General features: G+C 41.3%; 1 pseudogene; it reads right to left on the bottom strand.

Moving 5' to 3' along the window:
- Positions 1–5,018: 5,018 nt before the first annotated feature.
- Positions 5,019–5,465, bottom strand: LOC102867856 (annotated as a pseudogene).
- Between the last annotated feature and the right edge of the window lie 262 nt (positions 5,466–5,727).

Below are 5,727 nucleotides of genomic sequence, written 5' to 3'. Positions count from 1 at the left end.
GTGAGCTTTATCCAAGCAGCTGAAGAATGTAAGAGCTCAACCTGAAATTTCTTAGAGATGAAGAAATTTTGTGAAAAAAACTGCAGCTGCAAAACCTTCCTGAGTTTCCAGCCTGCCAGCCTGGCTTCCACATCTTGTAGAAAATTCTCTGGTAATCTCTCACTGACACAAACCTGGCTAGAATTGACTTGAGTGGATACAGTTGCAAAACCTGACCTGAAATTATTCCTTAGTCTTTACTTATCACACTAAGATATGCTTCACTAAAGAAATACTAATCATGGCATATTGCCCACTCCACCCTGGTATGTTAGCTAACACCTGATGCATGCTGAATTAAAGAACACATACAGTCACAACGTTTGTATGTCTGTCACCTATTGAGCCACAATTTGGCAAAAGATTACTGAAAAATTGTGTTTCCCAATGTTGCCCAAAGGAGGAAAGGGAAGGGGAAATGTGAACTAAGCTGACAACTAAGAATATCTGATAGATTTCTTTATTTCTCCTCATCCTCTCAGTCCTCACCTCCTCCTCATCTTTCTTTTAACCCCTAGATCACTTACCTCAATAGCAGTCCTGTCTTATAAACAACATATTATGCTAACATTTTTACATTCATCTTGGACACCCTCCCCATGTCCTAGGTTTCATGCCTTGTTTTTTTTTTCTCTGACTCAACTTTTGCCTCACAGCTTTGAGATCTCTTCTTTCTCAATTTCCCATTTCTCTTCATGACTGCTATTGTTCTTGTCACCACCACTCTTCTTTCATGCCCTGGATTGCCAGGTTCATACCCATTATCCTTTCCCATGAACCCTTTGTGCAACTTTCTCTCTGAGAACATTGTCTTTCCTCACTTTTCTGTTTATTTCTAGAATTGGCATACTTAATTTTAAACAATAAATAAATTTAGATTAAAATGTTAAAATATTGTTAAAAATTAAATTAAAATATTGTTAAAATGTTAAAATATTGCATGCGATGATACAACAAATTTATGTATTATATATTATATAGGGAGCTCTGGTGGCCTAGTAGCAATAAGCTGCACTGCAATCCTGAAGGCATGCAGTTCGAATCCCTCTAGCTGTCCCAGTTAGCTGTCTCTGAAAACCCACTGGAGGGTCAGCTATGGGTCAGTTCCAAGTCTATGTTACACAACAGCAGCGCTCTCTCTCTCTCTCTCTCTCTCTCTCTCTCTCTCTCTCTCTTTCTCTATATATATATATATAAAATGCTGTTGTTGTTATGTGCCATCAAGTCACCGCAACTCATAGTGACCCTATATACAACAGCCCTCAACCCTGCACTTCTTTGTTCTCCTAGCAGTCCATGATACTCTCAACATTCTTCTCCAGCACCACAGCTCAAAGGCATCAATTCTCCTTCTATCCTCCGTAGTCATTGTCCAGCTCTCTGATGCATAGCAAGTAATTTCAAAGACCATGGCCTGTATCAGGCACACCTTAGTCTCCACACTGATACAGTTGCTTTTCAGTACTTTGGACAGGTCTCCGGCTATGCCCAAATGAGAGACGTCTGGTGGCTTAATGGGTGGGAAGTTGTGTGGCCAACCCTGAAGACAGGCAGTTTGAATTCACCGTTGGAGAAAGATGGACAATTTACTTCCGAAAACTCGCTGCAGGATCAATTATGACTTGGAAATGAGGGTAAGAAGTTCCTCAATAATTTTTTATTCAAATAAGGTGGGATGCTTATTGTTTGTTTGTTTTTAAAAAATTTTTATTCTGGTTTAGTTACAAAGTTCATAAAGGTCTTAAACATTGTTTGGTTTTTTTAAAGTGATACGCCATCTAGTGGTGAAATGAGAGTGGCAAGGTTTTTAGCCTGAGAAAATGCCACTACCTTTGACTGGATCCTAACTCATAGCGACCCTCTATCAGGTTTTCAAGGCTGTAAATCTTTCGAGGAGGAGACTGTCCATCTCTTTTCTGGTATATTCATACAGCTGACCTCCGGGTTAGCAACGCAAAACATTATGCCACCAGAACTCCTTTGAGACCACTGTGAGACTTTAAAGCTATTCCTTGGAAAGGGACATCATGCTTGGGAAAGGAGAGAAATACTCCCAATGAGAAGGATTGATGTGGTGACTTCACTGTCAATGAGGATAGGACAAGATAGGGCAGGTTTCAGGCTGGCTGTTCATAGGGTAGCTATGAGTCATATTTGAATTGACAACACCTAACAACAACTGTTACTCATTGCTGTTGAGTCAAAACTGACTCATAGCTGACTCTCCAGTGAATTTATCAGACTCTCCAGTGAGTTTATCAGAAGCAGTAAACAGCACAGGGGGAAATTGTCCATCATGGGTTGACAGCGCATTGAAAGACCAATTAGACCCTCAACTCTCACCTTCTAATGTATGCAAGCAGTGTCCCACAAAATGTATATTGAGCAAAGATCACGTTTTATGGAACATAGCTGGGTACAATGTATGACTTTAGCCTGGCATTGTGAGGATAACCCAGGACCAGGTAGTGTTTTGTTCTGTTGTATACATGGTCACTGTGAGTTGGAGCTGACTCAGTGGCAGCTAACAACAACATACATACATACATACATACATACATACATACATACATACATACATACAGTCCCTGAGTAGTACCAACAGTTAAGCTCTCAGCTGCTTAGCTGAAAGATTTGCTGTTTGAACCCACCTATAGGAAACTCCAAAGACAGCACTGACAATCTGCTTCTGTAAAGACATAGGCCTCAAAAATAAATTCTGTGCCACAGTTCTATAGTCATGGCATGGTAATTAACTCTATGACCACTAATTACAATGATGTATAGGTGTCTATGATTATACTTGTGTATATATATCTCTTTTAATCTGTTCTGCATACAGGTTGAAAAGGTATAGAGACGTATTGCCATGGGAAAATCTGCTGTTAGGGACCTCTCCAATACTGTCTCTCTGGAGACTAAGGTGCGTCTGTTACAGGCCATGGTCTTTGCTATCACTTGTTATGCATCAGAGAGTTGGATAGTAACTAAGTAGGATAGAAGGAGAATTGATGCCTTTGAACTGTGGTGCTGGAGAAGAGTATTGAGGATACCATGGACTGCTAGGAAAACAAACAGATTAATCCTGGAAATGGTTAAACCGGCGGCTCCCTGGAGGAAAGGATTCTGACATACTTTGGACATGTTGTAAGGAGGGACCGGTCCTTGGAGAGGGACATCATGCTTGGTAGGGTAGAGGGACAACGCAGGAGTGGAAGGCCCTCTATGAGGTGGATTGATTCAGTGACTGGGGTACTCGGGATGGGTGTGTCGGAGACAGTGCGATTGGCGCAGGACAGAGCAGAGTTTAGGGCTGTTGTACATAGGTCGCTATGAGTCGCAAGCGACTCGACGGCTCATAACAACAACAACTTATGTATCTCTGATACTTGATGGTCAAATTTTAAAACTCTGTGAATGCTCCTTATAGATATATTTCTCCTCACCAGAGCAATAGGATTGTCTTAGATTCTAAGACGCTGTGTTGAGAATTAGTGCTGGTCAAGGGAAGAAACTGTTGCCAGAGAAGTGTATGATTTCCAACTAGTGTCTCCTTACTTCATAAATGAAGTCTCTGAAACACTCAAATCATACATTTCAATTGGTAATTGTTTGTTCATTCAAACACTATTGGGCCACCAGAGTAAGAATTCTACAGTCCTGTTGATCCACAGTTTACTCTTGCTGTTGTTGTTGATCCACTTATATATTTTTTAAAAATGAAATATATCACCGAATGAAGAAATACATATAGCAGAACTAGGGGCAATACTGGCATAGAGAATTCCAGCAAACCTAGAAATGAGCTCTATCCTGTATATTTTTGTCCAGTTTATCTGGAAGAGCTGATGGATATGGGGACCTCAGTAACCCTACAACAAAGATTCCATGTTGAATAGCTGAGGCCTATAACTGCTGTTTAGGTTGTAGTTGGTGTAGTTCATAGGGTGTCATTCTACTAGCCCACCTCTCTGCTGGTTCAAATCTACTAGTGGCTCCATGGGAGAAAAAGAAGTAAACTTTTCTCATGTGATTTATAGCTTTGGGAACCCAGTGAAAGGTCAGCCACAAATCAGTTTTGATTTGATACTAATGACTTGACTTACTCACAGCTGCTGTTTGCCTCTAACATGACGTATAAATAAGTATTTGAAGAGCTCCAGAGAGGTCTGACTTTAGAGAAAACAACTGTCCTGATTTGTCTGAGTTTGTTACTGTTTTAGCACTGAAAGGCTTGTGTCCCAGGAAAGTATTCAGTCCCAGGAAAAAAGAGACAGTGGGTTTAAAGCAGTGATAATCTAAGCTGCTATTGAAGTGGTTGCTAAAAGCTTCCCTTGTACTGCCTTCAAAATGACAATATGAAGACGGAAAAAACCCAACAGCCATATGAGGCAGATATTATTATCGTCACTAAGCAAATGAGAAGACTGAGGCACAGAGAGGCAAAAAATTTGCCTGAAATAACTTAATAAGAGGCTATGGCCTCTGGAATATCTATGAACTTAGATAAACAACAATAGTTATAGAATAAGGTTCAGGTCTTTTGTTCATAGAGTCACTATGAGTCGTGCTCAACTCGACGGCACTTAACAACAACAACGTGGATCCAAATTATTTCAGTGACAAGAGCTATGAGATCTCTACTGGACCTAGATCATTTATTAAAGGGAACCTATCCTTATGGAAAAAAAACCCAACTATTTTCTTTTTTCTGCTTAGTTTATTTTTTTTTAAAAATATTTATTTACAAAGTTTGAATACATTGTTTTTCACAAATCCTATTTTCTTTTTTTTTTATTGTCCAACTAACTTAATCTGGCCCAGTTTAAATACCCCAGGTTTCCCAACTTGCTGACTTGACAGAGTCTCCTACAACCTCTATCAAGCAGACTTCTTCTTCCTTCAGAGACCTTGTCATCATCCTCGAACCTTGACTGCATCTGGGATCGAATTTCTGTCCAATGGCTTCAACCAGGAGCTCAAAGCATGCCAACCAGCTGGAAAGTGCCCTCGGGCTTGGTGGGAACCACGTGGACAAAAGTCTTGTAGAGCACAGCGTCCTTGGGCAGCCTGCTGACCAGGTCCACAGCTTCTGCGTCCTTAGGATTGGGCACATAGACATCCTTAGTATAGCGGACTATCCCTTCTTCCAAGGCATACAGGTACTTCTTCTTTCCCAGCCCCACGTGGGCTCCCGGGTGCCAACGAAACTGGTGCTGAGTCCCCAGGATGTTGCCGACATGAACATAGCGACCTTCCATTTTCTTGATGCTATAATGTTTGCCGGGTGAATTTCCACCCAGGTTTTTGGAGCTGCCACCTGTCTTCTTGGAAGCATATCTGACAGCAAGAGCTGTCGCCTGAAGGGGGCTTAACTGCTCTGTAACAGCTATCCGCCTCCTCAGTGCTAGCACGGCCGACGCCATGTTGGCTTTCCAAATCCTATTTTCTTAAAACATCTTGGCAACAGACCCTGAAGTTCTTGGAAGGTTTAACAACAAGCAAGAAAATGCAACCCTATGGCTGTCGAATAGATTCAGACTCAGTGACCCTAGAGGACAGAGTAAAACTGCTTCATAGAGCTTTCAAAGAAATTGTTACGGAAGCCGACTCCACATCTTTCTCCTACAGAGCAGCTTGTAGACTCAAATCACCATAACCAAACACTTAACCACAGTGCTACCAGGT

The sequence above is a fragment of the Elephantulus edwardii genome, unplaced genomic scaffold (genome assembly GCF_000299155.1).
Source record: "Elephantulus edwardii isolate Elephantulus edwardi_28Jun2011 unplaced genomic scaffold, EleEdw1.0 scaffold00083, whole genome shotgun sequence".
Taxonomy (NCBI): domain Eukaryota; kingdom Metazoa; phylum Chordata; class Mammalia; order Macroscelidea; family Macroscelididae; genus Elephantulus; species Elephantulus edwardii.
Note: the sequence above shows the minus strand (reverse complement) of the source record. Positions and strands in the feature narration are given on the sequence as shown.